Below are 21,265 nucleotides of genomic sequence, written 5' to 3' on the forward strand. Positions count from 1 at the left end.
CTAAGTAGACATGGATTTGGCCTGAAATCAAAGAATGCAAGTCGAAAACCAAGTGTAGCATGTGTCGGCCTAGAAAAGTGTAATGGTGTACATCTTAGACACTCCCATATCAATGGTTGAATGTGTCGACCAACCTGAGTTCTAGATTCTAAATTTACCCTAAGAAGACAAAAAGAATGACTAAACTTGAAATGGTACGGGTGGAACTTGGCATGGCCTACCTAGGAACCCAAATTGGAATTGGAATGAAGGGTCCTCTGCCAACCTAACCATTCCTCAAATTTCCCTTTCTTCATAATTACCAGAAAAAATGGAATCAAACAAGACAAGGACAATTATTGATCACCTCATAAGTTATATTTCTGGTAGCTGGTGCCCATTCATCTGCAATCCTTTTCTTCAAAAGATCTAAATCTGCAGTGGGTGGTAATCGAACATCGAATCCTGCTTTTGCCTCTGATGGCTGTATATTCATCACAAACCCCTGCAACTTTCATACGGCTAATCAGAAGAGCATATTCAAGTGCTCAAACACATTGTAAAAACACAAACAGAAAGCAAGCAACACACTTTAGGGGAAGGAATCCCAGCTTTCAACTACACGGGATTGACCGAAATAGCTTCCGAGTTAGCCTCAAATTCAGCCTTAACCACAACGAACTGACCCTCCCTGAACTTAGTGATCACCTCAATGCTCTTCATCAAATTCTCCAATGTAGAGTTATCATACATTCTCGACCCGTGTCTCGGCGTCCCCGACGCCCGAATAACCAAATTCCACGCGACCTATCGACGTAAAAAACCCTGTATTCATCGTTGGTCGAGGCCTGTCCCTCATCAAGCAAAAAACCCAGATTAAGCTTTTCAAACACATGGGAATTGGCAAACTTAGCCATCCCATCCAACTCGCCAATCTCTTCGTTAGGAACATAGGATATGTGGATTGCCCGAAGGGGCGTGAAGTTGAAATCTTGCTGCAGGATTTAGATGGCCTCGAGGTACTATAGGGAGATGCACTTGTCGTCTTGGGCGCCGTAGGAAAAGATACGGTTGTCGGCGGTTCGGGTAACGAAAAAAGGGGGGTGGAGCCACTTGGAGGGCTCGGCGGGATCGGAGTCGAGATGTGAATTGAAGAGGATTTAGGGGAGGGAGGGATCGGAGCCCGGCTAGGTGAGGAGGAGAAGAGGGTTCTCAGCGGGGGAGAAGTGGAGGAGTTGTGATTGGAGGTTGAGGGATAGGGATTGGGCTTGGGCTTGGAGGAAGGAAACGGCACCAGAGTAGTCGGGGTTGGGGTGGGCGGTGTTAATTTTGAGGTATTGCTGGAAGCGGGATATGGGGGTCGTGGCGGTGTCGGCGGTAGCTGAGAGGGAATAGAGAGAGAGAGTAGTACTAGTGGGAAGAAAAGTCATCCAGTGATAGTTGAGAGAAGTAAGCGGAAGCAGAAGTAGAGGCGGTGGTTTGGCATCGTGAGTGAGGGAAGGTGGTGGTGCAGTAGTTAGTTACCGAGAGTGCCAACTGTTTGTTAATGTAATGCCCCGCTCCCACCTACGGGTGTTACTCACGAATAGCCAACTTACTATTCACACGCTAGGGCAAAGATGAAGAGACGGCTACGTTTCAACGGGAAACGACCTAGGTGGGAACTAGGCTTTGCCCTCTCTTCGCTCCGCTCGAGGGTCCGGGAATTATCAATCGACCTATTAAACCCGAGACCTCGCAATCGTCACCCCTTCTCGAGCTCTTTAATGAAGGCTAAGGGTGACCTACCAGGATCAAAAGGAAATAAGCTAACTCTCTAGCTTAAAATAATTTATGGCATAACGCCTTAATTATAAGGAAATAGATTTTTCCTATCTTTGCCCCAACCATTAGCCCATTTATCTCACTTCCAATTCCTTTGAAAAATATTTGGATTAATCTTTCCTTAGAAAAATTTAAATAAATTTTTCCTCATTAAAGCTCAATTGATTTTCCCTTTTATTTATTTCAAAATTTCCATAATTTTCCAACTATTAGGAAATTAATTTTTGAAATACAAATCTCAAGCATCCTCATCAAATTTAAAAATTTTAGGAAAATAGTCCATTATTTAATTTCCCAAAATATAGAAATTTTTCCCACAATTGCCTCAAATTTACATTAATTTAAAAATTAATTTAGAGGCTAAATACTCATTTATTTATTTAAATTATTTCAGAATTTCATAATTTATCAGAAATAACTAAATAACCCCAAAAATATAAAATATATAAAAAAAAGGAAACTTCACAGCAGCCACAAGGGGGGGGGGGGGGCGCAGCAGCAGCCGTGTAATATCCCAAAATGCTAATGAGGAGTTGGATATGATGTAAGACAAAGATGATGGAGTGAAATGTGTTTAAATACAAGTTTAGGATTTGTATGTAAATAAAAGTGATTTTAAGGATTTAAGTACAAAGTAAATGTCATGGTAAAGGCTTATTGGTAAAGTTTGACGTGGTAAACTCTTGTTGAAAGATCAATAGACATAATGAAGGCTTATTAAAGAAGCTTTGAGGTGGTGAGATGTTATTGGATAATTGGTACACAAAAGTCTTAAGGCATAATTACTTCTTAATTCACAAGTAAAGAAAGTTGTAAGCGTGCTATTGGGCCACTAAAAGTAAGGGATAAGGAGGTTTGAATAAGTGGGCATGCAAGGGGCAAGTGGAAGAAGGTGATTGGGAGAAGAAAAGCTTATAAAGGAAGAAAGAATCAAAGGGAGCATTTTTCAAAGATGGTAATTATGACAAGGAGGAAAATACCAACCCAAAGGAGATAAGGTGCAACCATGATAAGGCTATAAAAAGGGGTAGGAGAGTGGTTCACGTAGAGAGAAATTAAGTAAGGTAAAGCAAAGGAAAGAAATCCAAAGAAGGAAGAACAAAAGGAAACCAAGAAGAGTGACCAGATTGGAAGATTGCTAAAAACGAGGAAAGAACCAAAGAGGTAAGCCACTTTTCTTTCCATAGGGTCATAGTACACTGAAAGGGGAGTCCGTAGGTTCAAACGGAAGTCAAATCGGAGTTAAAATGAAGGAGTTATGGCCGTTTTAAACATCGAAGCAAAATTCCGTAAGAACCAGGGGCTCGGCGCGTGAGACGCACGCGCCTGCCGTAGCTGCGCGTGGGGGCGCGTGGGCACTCTTATGGGGGAGCGTGAGGGCGCGTGCATAGTCCTTTTTCTTTGAAATTTTTATGGTTTCTTCCTTAAATTATTTCCTATAATTATATGTAAAAATATTTTAGTTTGGTGACACATACTGTATGTAACTGCAGCTTAAAAGGGCTGAATTTCATAAAAAATCAGTGATGCAACAAGAAATGTAGCAAGTGTGAGTGTTCTCTGCATCCTTTGCTCTTCATATTGATCATCCTTTGATTCATTTGTGTGTTATATGTGGACATGATCACTTACTTCTCTTGTTTGGCATGTAATTCCACTTATTTCATCATTTCATGACATGTGGATGTTTGTGGCAAGTTAGTGGCTGCCATGAGTGACTCGCGGAGTCACATATGCGTGTTGAGGTGAGCATGGCGTGCGCGGGGGTGATTGCAACACCCTGGCATGACTTCCACAAAGGGGGGTTTCATTTTTGCATATTTGCATTTTCATACATGAGCTATTTATTTCTTGAGAACATCTCACTTAGATTCCAATATCTAACTTGGGTTGATGCCCCTGGAACGCTTCGCGTTCCAGGTAGGTTTGGTGTGCCAGGGAATAAGGAAGCAAGCGAGGCACACGGGAATGATTCAGAGGACGTTTAAGCTTTATTTTATCGTTTTATGTAATTCAGTTCAAAAGTGTTGTAAATATATGGAGATTTGTACCTCTTTTGTTATGATGGACTTACATGTTAATTTAACGAAAATTTGTGCATATTTACTTTGCATGGAAACCCTACAAATATTTCGGCAGGTTCGATCCATTGTTTCCGTTGCTAGGGTTTCCTAACGCCTCGTGGATTACTAGGTGTAAACCTACCATGCTATTTGGGATGAGGAGGCGTTACAAGCCGTGCCCCCCAGCGCGCGCGGCCTCGCAGGCCACGCAGGCCCCGCGCGGCCGCGCCAGCCCACTACCTCGACCATTTTTTCAAATTTTTTTTTTTTTTTTTTAAATAAAAACCATATTTTCCAGAATACATTTCCATACCAAGGGGCTTCCAAAACACTCAAGTTTACCCCTTTTTAACCACATTTACATACATTCCAAGTTTAACAAAATAATACAACACAAAAAGACAAAACTACATAAACCACTACACATGCTTTTCTCTTTGCTTCAATACCTTCAACCTTGCAAAACTCCCTTTCCCTTGGATGATTCTCCACCTACATTGAGGTCAAAGGACCTTATGAGCCAATGCTCAGTAAGGGTGCTATGCAAATGTAAATGAAGTATGAGAAACATAACATGTAATGCAATGCAATGCATATTAAGGGTAGTTCTCCATGCCCTCATAACCACTTAGGTTAAGGCACCAACCAACCCCTCACTCCCCTCACAAGTCCTCCTTATGGCCATAGGTCCACTTGGGCACAAAACATGCAAAGAACCATCACATGCAACTCATTCACACATGTACAAATGCAAGCAAAAACCCCTCCACTTGGGGCTATCCCTTACCTTGTTTCCTTGAAGCTTTAACACTCTCACAAGCCAAGAATCCCTCTTAGACTTTGAAGCTTCAACACCTCCACAAGCTAAGACTCACCCTTAAAGAAAAATAATAAAGGGACTTTAGTTCTTAAACACATGCATTCAACTATATCAAGGGAGAAAACTAGGCTTACCTTTGCTAGTTTTTCTCTCTTTCTCTAGACTTGCTTGCCTTCTTGCTTGCCTTCTGGCTTCTTCAATTCACAAATGGGGAAAAAGCTTTGAACCAATTTCTCACTTCCTATTTATAGAGTTTTCTTCTTAATCCATGCCAATTCTCAAGATCACATCCTAGCCATAGATTTCTTCTTATTTCAAGAGACTTAATCTCTACCTTTGAACATTAGCACAATCCTTGTGCTTCCCCCAACTTAAATCCTAGCCCTTGATTTTAGGAGAACTCTTGTCTAGATTCAAAGGAAACACAAATCCAAGAGACTTGTCTTCTTAATTCTCATCCATTGATCTTTCTTTGGAGACTAAATCTCCTCCCTTGGATCAATCCCAATTTTCCATAATTCTCCATTTTCCAAATAATTAAATCATGACTAATTTCCAAGATTGACTAATTTCCCAAATTTGCATTTAAATTAAATCCATAACTTTTCAAGCATTTAATGGAGACTTAAATAATTTCTTTTTGATTTAATTTTAAAGGCTCTTGAAAGACATAATCCATTTACTTTAGCATTTATTTAAATCCTCTATTTTCCAACATTAATGCTTGACACATTTCTTTTTATTATTGATTTTCTTTTTAATTCTCTCCATAATGGCTCTCATTAATGCTTGAGAGACTAATTTCTTTTTCCTTTTTGCATTTATTAAATATCCCTCTTGATTCATAAGATCATGCCATGTGTCACCAAATTCTCTTAATTAAATAAATCCTTATTCTCCAAATTAAATTAAATCTCTTTCCATAAGAATTTGCCAAGTGTCACCAATCTAGCCATACTTGGTTTTCCAATTTAATTCCTAATTATCCATGCACTTAATCAAGAATTAAATTCTCCAAAATTAATTCTCCAATATAAATAATTTCTCCAAAAATAATTTATCTTCCTTTGGGATGAAATTCCAAATTACCATTTTGCCCCTCCTAAGACATCCAATATTTCATGGCATTTTCTTTAATTCAAGGGCAATTTTGGAATTTTTCATAGACTAAAATTCTCTTAAATGACAAAATTTATCATGACTCTTCAAGGGTATTACAATCCACCTCTCTTAAAAGAATTTCGTCCTCGAAATTTCATTTCCATTAATGCAATGTATCAATACATCAAAGTTACTCTTCCATTACATCAACAAATAATTCGGGAAATTGACGCTTTAGATCCTCTTCTAGCTCCCATGTTGCTTCCCGATCAGAGTGATGGTTCCACTGAACTTTAACTAATGGAATTGATTTGCTTCTCAATTTCTTTTCCTTGCGGTCCAAGATTTTTGATAAAGGCAAGTCAAATCAAGGAGCGCAACCCTCCAATCCACCCCATACAGTCAACCCTAATAAGGTTACAACGGGGGGAAACATTCGAGGTACTATTTCTAATCTTCCAAAATCCCCTAATCCTTATGTAAAGCCTATTCTTTTAAAATGTTTCAAGTGCAATGAGGTTGGGCATCGATCTAGTGATTGTCCAAAGAGGAAAACAGTTAACATTGTAGAAAAGGAAGAGGAAGATGTTGCTGAAGAGGAAGTATATTACGGGCTTGATGGGGAGGATGACGAAGAAGATTATGGACATGGGCAATATACCTGTGTAGTGAGGAAGTTAATGCTATCTCAAAAGAATGAAGATACTACTCAATGGCATAAGCTTTTTCGCACGAGGTGTACGGTGAAAGGAAAAATCTTTGAGTTGATTATTGATAGTGGAAGTCAGGAGAACATCATAGAAAGAGACGTGGTGGCAAAGATGCAGTTAACTCCTGAAAAACATCCAAGCCCTTACATGATTGGATGGATCAAAGAAGTTGGTGGCATACACGTGGATGAACGTTGCAGGGTGCCTTTCTCTATTGGTAAGTACTCCGACGAAGTCTATTGTGATATTGTTGATATGGATGCTTGCCATATTTTATTTGGGAGGCCTTGGCAATTTGATGTGGATGCTATGCACTCGGGTAGGAAGAACACATATCAGTTTGAGAAAGAAGGTGTGCGTTATACTTTGTTACCCATAGTGGAAAAGAATCAAACCAAAGCTTCTAAAGTGGAGCTTGATTTCGAAGATTATGTTGTCCTAGCAACCTCAACGTTTGCAAACTCAGGTCTGATTTATGTTGCTAACATGATAGAAACTCCAAGGTTATTGACTCATACTGGGGTATTTTCCAGTCCCGATGGTTCAAGCATTGCTTCGCAACCCAATGATGGTGGTGTTTCCTCTGATCGACTTGCTACTGTAAAGGAGATGGAGGTCATGACAGCAAATCCTTCTACAGTTTATTCAAGATCTGACATGGTTGAATCGAAGGCAATAAGATCTACTAGATTAGAGAAGCGCTCAAGATGGAAGGTTCAACGTCCTCAATCTAACAGTAATAATGCAATGGAGGTAGAAGGCAACAAACATGGCGATGATTGGACCCATGCCAATGCTGATATGGCTAAGAAGGGGAGGAATGTCTTTACTCATGTTCCCTTAGCAAAAAGTTCAAGCGGTTCAGGAAGATGTCAAGCAAAAGTTGCACAAATAAGAAATATAAGGCGACAACTGACAAGCATAGGAAGCACAAGGTATTTGAGGTTGGAGATGAAGTCATAATATTCTTGAAGAAGGAACAAATTCCAGCAGGAAAGCAGAACAAGTTCAAGAAGTATGGTCCTTACAAGATTCCAAAGAAAACCAATGACAATGCTTATGTCGTGGATTTGCCTAATCATATGGGTATTTCTAAACATTCAAAGTGGCTAATCTCTCTTCATACTTATCGGATGTGGATTTGTCCAAACAGGATCAAAATTCGAGGTCGAATTTTTTTTCAAGTGAAGGTGAATGATGCGGTCATCAATCAAGATTCGGCCCAAGGCTGACCCAATTAAACCGGAATAGTATCACCAAAATAGTAGTGCCATAATGTTATTTTAATACTTCTTAAGTTTTAGAATTCTACTTGATTTAGGATTCTATTTTATATTTCTACTTGATTTAGGATTCGATTTCATGTTTCTACTTGATTTAGGATTCTACTTCATGTTTGATTAGAGTTTTATTTTTATTAGGATTCTAGTTGACTTTTATTTAGGATTTATTTCTATTAGAATTCTAGTTGGATTTTGTTTTCCAAATATTAGATGGATTTGGATTAGCCAAACACTATAAATATACCTAGGATCTAGAGATTGTAATCAAGTTTTTATTAATCAAATTTTAGCAACCTATTTAGGTTTTCTTAGCAAAACAGTTTTGTTTTTGCGTCTTCTTGAAAGCCAAGCTTCGGCTATTGAAGTTTGCTCTTTCAAGGGTTTATTTTGGTGTGTTTTCTTCACACTCGCGCTACACGCTGCGTTAGTATCTCTTAAAACTCAAAACATAAAAGTTTTAGTAAATTCTCTTATCTTTGCATAGGATTTTGAATTACCTAAATCAGAGCTCAAACGAGAGAGTTATACCCAAATAACTAAAGTAGTGTCACACCCACTCGGTCATGACCGAGTGGGTCCTCCTTACTTGGTCTCAGTTGATTTCAGCCTCGATACGTCTAGTATCTCTCAAAAATCAAAACTCGAAAGTTGTAGATAATTCTCTTAGCTTTCTATAGGATTTTGAATTACCTTAATCGGAACTTGGACGAGAGATTTATGCCCCAAAACTTAAAGAAGTGTCACACTCACTCGGTCAAGATCGAGTGGGTCCTCCCTACTTGGTCTCAGCTCGACCTCTTGCTCCTTCGGCATGTTTCCTTGATCTCTTGCAACCCATTTTCCCTTTGGGCTTCATGTGCATGTCTCGCGACTCCTTTAGGTCCCGTGACTGTCTAAGTTTGCATGGCATATCAGGTCTTAATTTAAATAATAGCAACTCGTAAAGGCTAGCACATTGTCTTTCTCTTTGTTTAGTATGAGATGTTGAAGATAAAGGTTGGTGAGTCTTATGCTATTCTACATGAGTGGATGCTCATTATATGAACAAGTTCACCGAACAAGACTATAAACATCGAATCACATGGGTCCTTACTCATGGGTCAATGATTCAATGTTAGTTGTATATGTGCAACTAGTCCTTAGACCTGAAATGACATAGATGCATATGCATTAGTGAATTAGGAAATCAATAATACTATATAATTGTTCTAATCGAGAACAATTATACGTATCTATGTGCTTAATCTAGTGGTGCATGAGGTATGTGTACATCAGACATGGAATCTATCACCTCGGGATTTGTGAGGAGGATATCCCATGCGATTCAATAATCACTTGACGATAAATCCTTGGCCGAGATATTATGACGATGAAAAGTGTATTCCATGAGTTGTGTCATATTAGTCAAGAAGGATTTTGGATTTGATCACATGACAAGATTGAGATTTGGTCACATGATAAGATTGAGATTTGACTTGTTGTCAATGATCTCATACCTTGTCGGGATATAGTATGATAGATGGACCATATTGCACGCAGTCATAGCAGAAAGGTTCATTCACATTAAATTGGATAGTCATGACATATTCCTAAATGCCACTCATAACTTACAAGAATTAATATGAGATTATTCTCGTTGTCAATATCATTGTGAACTTAGAAAGTCAAACCCAAAAGAAATCACTTTACAAGAGGAAAATGGTAAATTAGTAATTTTAGAGTGTTTATTTTAAAAAGGAAATAAGAATAATAAAGTAATTTTATTATGAATAAAATTACTAATATTATTGAAAGTTGGATTAGGATGTAATGCTATCATAGTAAATTCTAAACTAAACGCACCCTAGGGTTTTGTATGGATAGGAACATAACACATGTAACACCTCGTTTCTTTCAAGCGTATCACTATGTTGGGGCTCAACATAAAAATACACATTCTCTTTTCACCATACATTTCTTAACACCTCAAGTACCATTTTTTAAAGAAAATCCCCAACATATCATTACAAATGCAGAAGCATGAATCAAAACCTAATATGGTACATAACTAAATTCACTTTAATCATAACATAAGAAAATGTACCATTTGTTCAACATGACATTTTCCCAGAAATATATATAGAGTCTCATTTCTCAGTGATAACAACTAAATACCTCCAACATACTCAAAAGAACCTCCAAATGACATTAAACCATAACAACATTACATGATCGTTTATCAAACATCATTCGTAATACATAACGTTCTTTTATTTTACTAGACTATTTACCAACGGAACATAAGTTTCTTAACATGACTAAAATATTTCCAAATCTTCATGAAGAAGCAAAATACCAAAACAACTTGTTAAACCCATCGGATACGTCATCTTGTGCCGTTACATCTCAACCACTTCCTGCCTTTGCTGCAAGTCTCAACTGGAACGTTTGAATGTTCCAAGGGTATTGTAACACCCCACTTTCTCAAACGTGTTATAACTTAGGACAATTCTGGGATAATAAATTTTTTCTATTTAAAACTACGACTAAACCATATAATTGCTCTTATCCATCCCAAAATTTTTATACATTTATCTCGAAAGAGAATCATCATAAACATTAAATGCGGAAGCTAGAATTGAACTTAACATCTTAATATTAATCATAAATCAGTTTTTACATCATCATTTCTCAAAACGTTCAGAATTCAAAATAGTAGAACTTAAATACATGGGCTATGTAACATACATTCAATTCATAATTCAACTCATCATGCACTTTGCTAAGTGCCATTTCATACCTCAATCATCCTCGTATCTGCTACTATCTCCATGCATGGATGCAAAATGTCCATTTCCATTTCATTTCGGTTTGAGCTGACCGTACCTTATTGCTACTTCCCATTTTCACAGTCTTTTTACCAAGCTGAGGTGTATGGGTGCACCCTTGGAAGAGCAGTAGTCCCGGGCTGTACTCTCAAACCCTTATGCGAATGCATGATCAATTATATCATCGTGTACATATGCATATTTTATCATCAATACATGTAAATGCAATCTACATGAATATATTCACATCAAGTCATGACAACATGATAAAATCATTTACTTAAAATCAGGTTTTGGAGTCAAACCACTTACCTTCTCACACTTATCGGGCTACCTCGATATTCGCGCCTTGTCTCGTAATTTGTGCATCATCTCGATTTGCGTGTCAATCTCAAAATTCACACAAGTCACTTCAACTTAAGCCTTAAAGCATCATAATCATCATATTTATTTAAATAAGCATTAAAACCTATTTTTCCATATTAATAAGCATTAAAACTTGCATCAATTTTTGTGCCCGACCTCGAATCGCGTGCCCGAACCATTTTCTCGTCAAAATCTCTTGAATATTAATAAATCTCCCTTTTCTAGTTTTCTATATTTTTTTAGAAATTTTTGGGATTTTTTCTATTTTCTTTCTTTTCTCTTCTTCCTCTTTCCTTCTCTCTCTTCCTCATGCAGCCCCTGCTCCTGCAACTCCCGTGCATGGCCTCGCGGCTCAACCACCGGCCACCGTTTGGGCCTTCGTCGGCCCTGCTGCAGTCCTCACTGGCTTTTGAAGTCCACCGCACAATCACCGGCCTCCGGCCTCGCTCGCCCGCATGCCCACTTCGCCTCTTGTAGCAGCTGTGTGCGGCCATGGTCGTGCCTGACGCTGTTGCAACAGTAGCTTCGCGGCTGCAATGGCCGAGTCTTCAGCCATCTCCGATGCTCTTGAGTGCTACTGCGAGCCACTGTCAGCCTCCTTAGCATGCCCCCTAACTGCTGCTCTGCTCACCGAGTTTGCTAGGTGCTTGCGGCCATGGCTGCCACAAGCTGCTTCCAGCCACTTTCCATAGCCCAACTATCTCTCTATCTCTTTTTCTCTCTCTTGATTATGTGATCTCTCTCTCTCAATCTCTTAGATTACCCAACCCAAACTCTAACTCTCTCTCTCTCTCGCATCTCTCGGCCCTCTGTTTCTCTCTTACTTCTTCTTTCATTTTGCTTCCTCTCTTCCCCTATTTATAGAGAATCCATCCTCACCTACCTTGGCCAGTCAACCCGACTAAACTCTCGATCTCTCAGCAATCTTTAAGTGGAAATTGTTCACAAACTTTCGATGGAAATTTCTTTCTCAGACAAAAATTCTAAATTAAAGCCTCACTGGTATGCATATACATATATTATATATATAATATATATTTCACACATTTGATACCCATAATCCATCTTAATTACACTTGGGAATTTATCAAATTACAAATACACATTCTAACGTCCAATTAATTTGCATTACGATACTGAAAATACAAGATTAATAATTCATAACTTACTCGATAATGACGATTTAGCTCCAGTGTCCTCACCGGGCTATTGATTCATCCCAAAACCACCTTAGGGTTGATCCCTACAAAAAATTGGAGCCCCCTTAGGGTTCTGTTTATTTTCTGGAAGTCTCCTATGATAATTCGATTTTTTAGCCTGAATCAAAGCTGTATTTTAGTTGTACCAAAAATCGTCTAAATTCTGATTTTTTTTAGTACCATAAATCCTATCTCAGAATGCTCATCAAGACCATATCAGTTTCCTTAGACATTTACACTCTGGGGCATTCCCTACAGTCGATTCGCTACTTATAATTGCTATGAAGCCAATTTTTCGATATTTTAAACTTGCTTAAATTACGTGGCAACCTCATGAAATATGGGTTCTTACAGGTATAACCCAAGTTAGATGCTGAATCATCTAAGTGAGGGTTCAAAATAGTTACATGAATGTATAATGCACCTACATGAACAAAGAAATACCCTAATGTAACTTTCTAGGCAATCAAGCTCAGCACGAAACCATAGATAGTCATCCCAGCATGCACACAAGGCACATGAGACCTTTGTACGTTATTTCGGCAAACACCATTGGAGAATTACGGCTACACTATCAGGGTAACATCCCATCTCGACACAAGTATCGATATGCCAATAATATTATGCCAAATAAAATACCACAACCATCGATGCAACAATACATGTATAGATATGTCAAGATGCACATAAATTACATATAACTTAGCAACCTTCGTGAATATCATGCTCAACATAGGCAAAACATATCATGTATAAGTTCGTCAGGAAAACCTCATGCAACAAAACCAGTTTTAGAATCGAACCACTTACCTTATATGCATATCAGAATATCTCGATTATTGTGTTTAACCTCGATTTTCATGCCAGGCCTTAATAATCGTACTATTTCTCAATCTCAAGCTTTAATGATCCCTAGACATCATATTTATTCAAATGAATATCAATATCCATTTTTTCATAATTTTCTCTTATTTTATTTTTATTTTTCCATTGATAATTCTAAAATAAATACCTCCTCAAACATTTTCTCAAATTTTCCAACACCATAATTCATAAAATAATTTTTCAAAAATATTAAAATTAATTTCAAAAAAATACCTAGTCTCATATGCCCTTATGCGCCGACGTGTGGCCTGTGCATGAACTACACGCGTGTTCCTTATGCGCCCATTTTTGATCATCTTCTTCGACGTATCCCTTTACCGCCTGTGACTGTTTTTTTTTTTTTTGATTTCTCCCTCATTTCTTAATCTAATCACTATTTCGAACACGTTGGGAGTGTCCTTGATTCAAAAAATCTGGCCATAACCTCTGATTTGGCCGATTAAACTCACGGCTCCGGCGAGTTTCGAATTTCTGGCTACCCATCAAATTCCACTCAAAACAACACCAAATCGGCCCAAATTTCCATAATTTCTTCTCTCAACCCGAGGACCAAAACCCCTTTATCTAGCTTCATTGATTTTGCCTTGAAATCTTGGATTAAACTCTTGAAATCGAATGAAACCTTTAGTCGATTCTCGACTATATATAGCCAATTCTAGCTAACCCACGGCCAATCAGAGGCCTTGCTTGCTTCTCAATCCTCTATAGGCCATGATGGACCTACTTTTGATGGTCTATGGCTGCTAGCCTGCTGGTGGCAAGTGTGCACATGTAGTGATCAATTTCTTTTGTTGTAGTGTTCACACTGCAGGTTCCAACAATTACATTTTTACCCTCCGATTATTTCTTTTGCATTTTTGGCCTTTTCCTTGAAACCCCTTAATTTTTTAAAAATTCCATTAAGACCCTTAAGTTCTAAACTCTTCGTTTCACCCCCAAAGATTTAGAAAAAATGCCTTTTCAACCTTCCTCGGGCAAGAATAAGAAATTACACTTAGGCCCGAATGTATGCTTTGATCGTGAATCCTTTTGTTTCATCTCAAAACCACTTCATGGTTTTTCTACTTAGAAAATCAAAGTCTCTTTAGGGTTCCATTGACTTCTCAGAAGTCCCTTACGATCATTTAGTTTTTTAGGCCGAATCATAACTGTACCAAAAATCGTCTCTGATCTGACTACTTTCAGTGTCATAAATCACGTCTTGATTTGCTCGCTAGTGACGTACCTTTTTCTTAGACATTTAAGCTCTAGGGCATTCCCTGCAGTCAATTCGGTATCTCATAACTTTGAGAAATTACACTACAACTGCAAATCATCTGAAAACTTCACTTACGGCCCAAGGTAAATTACACTTGAGTCCTTTAGAAAATCTTGGGTATTACAACACATAACCCTGAATATAAAAAAAATCATATAGAAACTTTTGATAAAACTTTTTACCACTCTTTTCTTCCTTCTTGAACCTACTCTTGGGTCAAGGTAATTTCGAGTGGACGAACTTGGTATCCTACATGTGGAGGATTATACAGTGGGTGAACATACACTACAATTGGATTGTGGCGAAAAGATATTTATTTGTTTTCTTTCTCGTTAGTAAATCATAAAATCAGAAAAACATGATACCTAAAAATTAATTTTTCAGCTACGTATGATTTAATCTAATCTAACACCATTAACCTTGAGCGATAGAGTCGTCGCATTCTAAAGACAAAGTGGGGTCTTTCTTTTGCACTGATGTTTCCAAAGCTCCCACTGAAAGGAAATGCCAACACTTGGTGGTTCATGCAAAGGTTTTAGTTAGTTTTCAAAACTTTTTTGAAAATAACATAAAACTGAAACTATCCGGTTTAGAAAGTATACCTCACTGGATGATCTCGTAGATGTTGTGAATGCTGAAACATAGCTGAGGTAGCTCCCATCCTCACCAAAAGCTCTCGAATATAGCTCCCAAACAGTCACCAACTGCTCTGATTGAAATACTGTATGACTAGTCCGTTCATCGCTTGCACAAGGGCCATAGTTAGTCCATGCTCCAAGCAATGAAAGAACCTTACAGGAAGCATATGTGCTAATCAAGCTTATTAATAGGTGATGGATGTTGTAAATTGCATTTAAGGGAAACAAAAGGACAAATCCAATAGTCTCACTATTGGAATGGATTGCTACAATAGAAATACAATAAGGAAGCAAATGAGGAGAGGGATTTGGTTCTGGAAGAAAGAGAAAAGCTATTAGCTAAGAAAGAGTAAGGTTTCATAAAACCAACAAAAGCTTATTCTCTTCTTCTTCTCATTCTTTATATATCAAACCCTAGCCCTCATCCATGCACCAAATCAGACAAATCCAATTAGGAGAGAGAGAGAGAGAGAGAGAGAAAGGGAAAAGGATGAGGGGGAGAGGCATACTATCTGCATGTCGTTTTTCCTCTCATCCTCCCCATACACACGTCTCCCCAAATCGTATAAAAAAATGACAAGAGAACATTCCCGAATGTGACAGTCATTGTAAGAAACAGTTGACTAGTTTCGGGTAAACGATGAACCGAATTGCACTAAGTCAGCAAGGATTGGTTAATTGATTCTGAGCCAGTAGACTGGTTCGGGCAAGGTCCGATCAACCGCCTCCAAGGCTAGTTAACTGATTATATTTCCTCGTCTCAACTTTCTACAAATTGCATCTAGGCTCGCCATTAACTCTTAATAGCCCTTTCATTATCTCATAATGAAATCGAGGCCCTCGTTAACTCTTAACGACATGCTAGATTTACATTGATAGAGTTGTAACCTGGGAGCCAATCATAAGAGTTGTGAGTTGGCTGTATCTCTTATAAATCTCAAACATATTTTGATTAATAAAAGTATTTTTCCTTTTTCATACTTGGTGATACGTTCATCTTTATGTTTTCCTATTTAGATGAAGCACAAAGAGTGTAACAATGTTAATCGGGTTATGATAAGATCATACTGATGAGACAGAATAACTAATGCTTCATTCTTAAACTATTCCTAGTCATAGCATTATAGAGTGGGGCCTCTATAGTACCGTCAAGACCGGTACACACTATGCATGCTCGCAAGGAGGGTAGTTGTGGTACCCTGTCTCCTCGAGAGGACTGTCTCTGAGAGATCCTCTCGAGAAGAGGTTCGGTGGGGATGGGGCTCTCGACGAGACCTCTCAGAGAGGATTCCACCTCTCGAAGAGACCGCTCCCCGAGATTACCATGGAGAGGCCAACGGTATGGTCTCCGAGAGTGTCTTTGAGAGGTCCACGTGTCTCCCTCAATCATTGAGACTTAGAATCTAAAAGGCAAGGCGCAACACTATTCAAGGGATCTGAACATCTGGTAACCTAGCTATATCCTCTATATTTTCTCTTTTCGAAGTCCTTATGTTTCATTTCGTGGCTCCTTCTCTCCTGCTTACTAACTTGATCATTGAAGGGTCTTCGCGGGAGATTCTTCCCACAAGCCTTCTAACTCCTATCTTATGTAGTAGCTTTTTTGGAGGTCGAGGCCGAGCTAATTGTGTTCCCTCCGAGAGAACCCCTGTTCTCTCCGAGGCCCCCTTCAGGCACCTTCTCAAAAGAACCATTACTCTTTCCAAAAGCCGATACATCTATCTTTGAGAGGTGTATCAGACCCTCTTTGAAAGCCTTCATTAGAACCAAGAATCGGGTTAGCCAGCCCTCTCTGTAGGACCAAGTCTTTCCGCGAGGCATCTATCTCCATAGTGTGACTCCTCTTCGAGAGCAGTTAATCCTCTTCAGAAGGTTCCTTCTCTCCGAGAGACTAGGTCTCCACTCTAGGTCCCCTCTCTTCGAGAGAGTTTGTTCGGCAGTTATACCTTTGGTCGGTAATACCCCATACAACTTCAGACGATGGTTTCCCTCACTCCATACAAGTTTCTATTATTGTATTTGGTAATAAACAAATTGGCGTCGTTTGTGGAAAACTGACAAAAAGACAAAATGACCAAAAATACCCGATCGACTGGCTTGGGAAGCCCGCCCCACCAAGCGTAGAGAAGTACTCGTTCTAGAACAACAACTACTGGGGAGCCCAGCCTAGTGCCCCTACCACAACTAATACTAGTGGAACCTCATCAGGAGCAAGAGGTTCACTTAGGATGTGTAACACCCCCTCTCCTAGAGCTGCCCGAGAAGAGGTGTTACTGGGGATAATAAAACAAACTAACTGATAACTGAATTCTGATACCAATACTGTATATATATCGATTAACTGTAATAAGACTCTGAGTCAACAAAAACTGAAATCATAATTGCATCTAAGGGAAATTCCCTAAACTGGAAATTAAAATGAATCTAAACTGATCAAACACTAACTAACAACTAATAACTAATAACTCCCAGACATCTTTGGTCTTGAGCGGCTCCACGTACACACACTACTGGACACTGCTGCTAGGCCCCACGTCTGGTACTCCCCCACTAGGACCTGGAATGGTGAAGAGTACAAGGTGAGCTACAAAGCTCAGCAAGTAATAAACTGGAAAGAATAACTGAAGCTGAATCGAAGAATATCGATACTGATAAAAATACTTACTGAACTTGTACTGAGAGATATAATAATCACTGGATGGCATTTATAAGATGTAATGCACATAAGCTGTAAACTAAATGCAGGTATGCAACTTTGGCCCATAGGCCCACATAATTGTAACACATACCTGACTGATCTGAGTCCTGCAAATATAAAAACTGTAAGCACATACTTTGGACAATATGCCCCTAGCTCCCTGGTCGACCTCAGGCGAGCAACTCATAACTGAGATATAATAGAACTGATACTAGTGGGATCCCCGCGGACAAGCCGCCTGGCGCGCATAATGCAATGCTCATATAAGTGCTGGCACACGATATGTAGTGCTCCATATAAAGTCATGCTCAATGCTCATACAATGTGTATGCACATAATCTCACAAAATAATGCTGACCATGTCATAATGAATTGCTAAACATGGTATATAATTTTTACTAGAAATATTGAGATTCAAATATTCTGAAAATTCTGAGTATAGGCGTGGCATATTGGATTTTGTCATATCTTGGCATAAAAATTCAATATCTGAATAATTGAATATTTATATTAAATTTAATACTTGAATCAAGAATTTATTGGAAGCTATTTGGATGCCATTTGATACTATTTGGATGATTGAGAAAGTCTAAGGAAGCAATTTGAATGAAAAACAGCTCATTCGAATGAAAAAAATGGATTTCAGCAAGCTCATTCGAATGGCAGAAAACTCATTCGAATGACAGAGACTCATTCGAATGACAGAAGGCTCATTCGAATGACTGATGATTTTCAAAGGCTATTCGGATCTGATCTGGGACTCATTCGAATGACTCTCAAATTCATTCGAATGAATTTTGAAAATTTTCAACTTTTGAACTGGCAAAACTCGACTCATTCGAATGCAACAGTAACCTTATTCGAATCAATTTGAAGATCATTCGAATGACAAGAAGACTCATTCGAATGACAGACTATACAAAGCAACAACTTACTCATATCTTCAAGGGCTCATTCGAATGACAACAAGGCTCATTCGAATGACAGTCAAAAAAACCTCAAAAATTCATACGAATGATATGATAACACATGACTCATTCGAATGACCAAGAATTCATTCGAATGACTGGAATATTATAAGGGAAAAGCTTACGATAACACTGAAACTTATTCGAATGCTTTGAAATTCATTCGAATGATACAAGACTTATTCGAATGACTGGATTCTTATCAGGTATACAGCTTACGATAACAGAGAGCAAATCTTTCATTCAAAACTTATCTTCACTACACCATTCCAAAAGAAATCTTGGGAGAACAATCCCAATTGATATATAAACAACTTGAGGGATGATTTACTGATCATAGCGAATGAAAAACGTTGCAAGAAACATGCCTGAACTGATTGATACTCACTGTAAGCATGTAAATACATATATAAACATGCACTGATCTGATATAACTCACTGTAACGCACATATTTGAATATATACATGCACTGGAACTGATATAAATTCTGAAATATGATATCAACTCAATCAAGACCTGTAAGAAAGGATTACAGGGGAAGGATACTTGCCTTATGATCTTCTTAATTGACTCAATAATCTCCCGAGAGCCTTCTATGCAAAGCTTGAACTCACTGTATATGCATGAAAAATATATACATACATACTGACTGTATTAATCCGAACTACACTAAGAATCTTGAATCAACTGAGGGTATTACTGAACTATAATCTCGAAAGAATGGATTACAAGGATGGAATACTTGCCTTAAACTCTCTGATCGAACTCGAATGCTACTCACTGTTACTGCAATAGCTCTTGGCTTATTTCCTCCTTCTATGCGATCTCTAATCTCCACGGCGTGAAGAAACTCAATGCTATGTGAAGATATATATATCTAGAGAGAGAAAGAGAGCAACCCTAGGGCATCTCATTCTCTTAATACAACTAGGAGACTCCATAAATCCAAAACCCTTTCTCGGATGGACTTCCCATTCTCCTAATAACTTTTATTAATTAATTAAATTAATAACAACTTCTTAAATGACCCTCAAGTCCTTGCATTTAATTTCTCATAAATAAAAGGAATTAAATGTTATTTACTCAATAAAAATCTAAATTGCCATATAAAATAACTAAATGGCAAATCCTCTTAATTAATTACTTCAATAATTAATTAACTAATTCTAAATAAATACTAGGCCCCCTAACGGGTCGTTACAGGATGCATACCCCTGTCGGAGGACAGTCGAGCAGTAAGACTGGGGGCCAATCAGATTGCTCGTCTAGAAGAGGACCTATAGTTGGGATCGGGGTCCAAAGACGATCAGAATAGGGAGAAGTGCACGTCACTGACCTTGGAGCTAGAGCTACGAGGCTGGGGAGGCGAGCCCCACCCTCGACACATGCGATCCCTGAGCCAGAATCCTTAGGACAATCATCGATTCCCCGGGAGAATCCATCCACAACCTTGAGAGGAATTGTAACACCTTCTCTCCTAAAAGTGCCTGAGAAGAGGTGTTACGGGGAAAATAGATAAAATAAAATAAACCCTCGATAAACTAAAACTGAAATCATCAATAACTCAACTAATCAAAACTAGAAGTGTCTCAATCACTGAAATTGAACCCTGAGTCAATATAAATTGAAAACCATAAACATTATCTAAGGGACAATCCCTCAACTGAAATATAAAATAATCCCAAACTGACAAGACATTAACAAAACTCCCAGACATCTTTGATCTTGAGCGGCTCCACATACACACACTACTGACCGCTGCTGCTAGGCCCCACATTTGGTACTCCCTCGCTAGGACCTGGAATGGTGAAGAGTACAAGGTGAGTTACAAAGCTCAACAAGTAATAAGCTGAAAATAATAATTGAAACTGAATTGAAGCATATCGATACTGATAAACTACTTACTGAACTTGTATTAAGTATAATCACTGTCTATTTGCATTCATAAAAATGTAATGCACATAAATTGTAAACAAAATGCAAGTATGCAACTTTGACTCATAGGCCCACACAATCTGTAACACATATCTGACTGATCTGAATCCTGCATACATAGAAACTATAAGCATATATTGTGGGCAATAAGCCCCTAGCCTCCTGGTTGTCACCAGGCGAGCAACACATAAATTGAAACTGAAACTGGTGGGATCCATACAGACTAGTCACCTGACGCGCATAATGTAATGCTCGTATACATGCTAGCACACGATATGTAGTGCTCCATATAAAGTCACGCTCAATGCTCATACCAAGATGTATGCACATAGTCTCATGAAATAATGCTGTACATGTCATAACTTCACACAAAAGTATAAAATGCACAAAATGTTATTACTATTATTGGAGTCGAAATATTACTCGTACTTTCCCTTAAAATACAAATTTATTGATATTTATTTATTTAATTAATTAATTATTCATTCTGAGGATGCAACATGAAACTACCCGGGGGGTCACCCATCCTATCACTACTCCCACTTGAGCATGCTTAACTTTGGAGTTCTGGTAATACCAGTTGCCAAATGGGATGTCGTGTATGGAAATTTGGTGTGAGTGTCTTGCACACTAGTACAATTCGAGTGACTCACAAATTCATTTGAATGAATTTGGTAAAACTTAAGCATTTGAACGAGAAGAAAGCAAGACATTCAAATACAATAGTAAC

General features: G+C 38.4%; 1 pseudogene; it reads right to left on the reverse strand.

Annotated features, from left to right (window-relative positions):
- Positions 1-1,409, reverse strand: LOC127809314 (uncharacterized; annotated as a pseudogene).
- Positions 1,410-21,265: the final 19,856 nt, after the last annotated feature.

The sequence above is a fragment of the Diospyros lotus genome, chromosome 9, assembly GCF_014633365.1.
Source record: "Diospyros lotus cultivar Yz01 chromosome 9, ASM1463336v1, whole genome shotgun sequence".
In the NCBI taxonomy this organism is placed as follows: Eukaryota; Viridiplantae; Streptophyta; class Magnoliopsida; order Ericales; family Ebenaceae; genus Diospyros; species Diospyros lotus.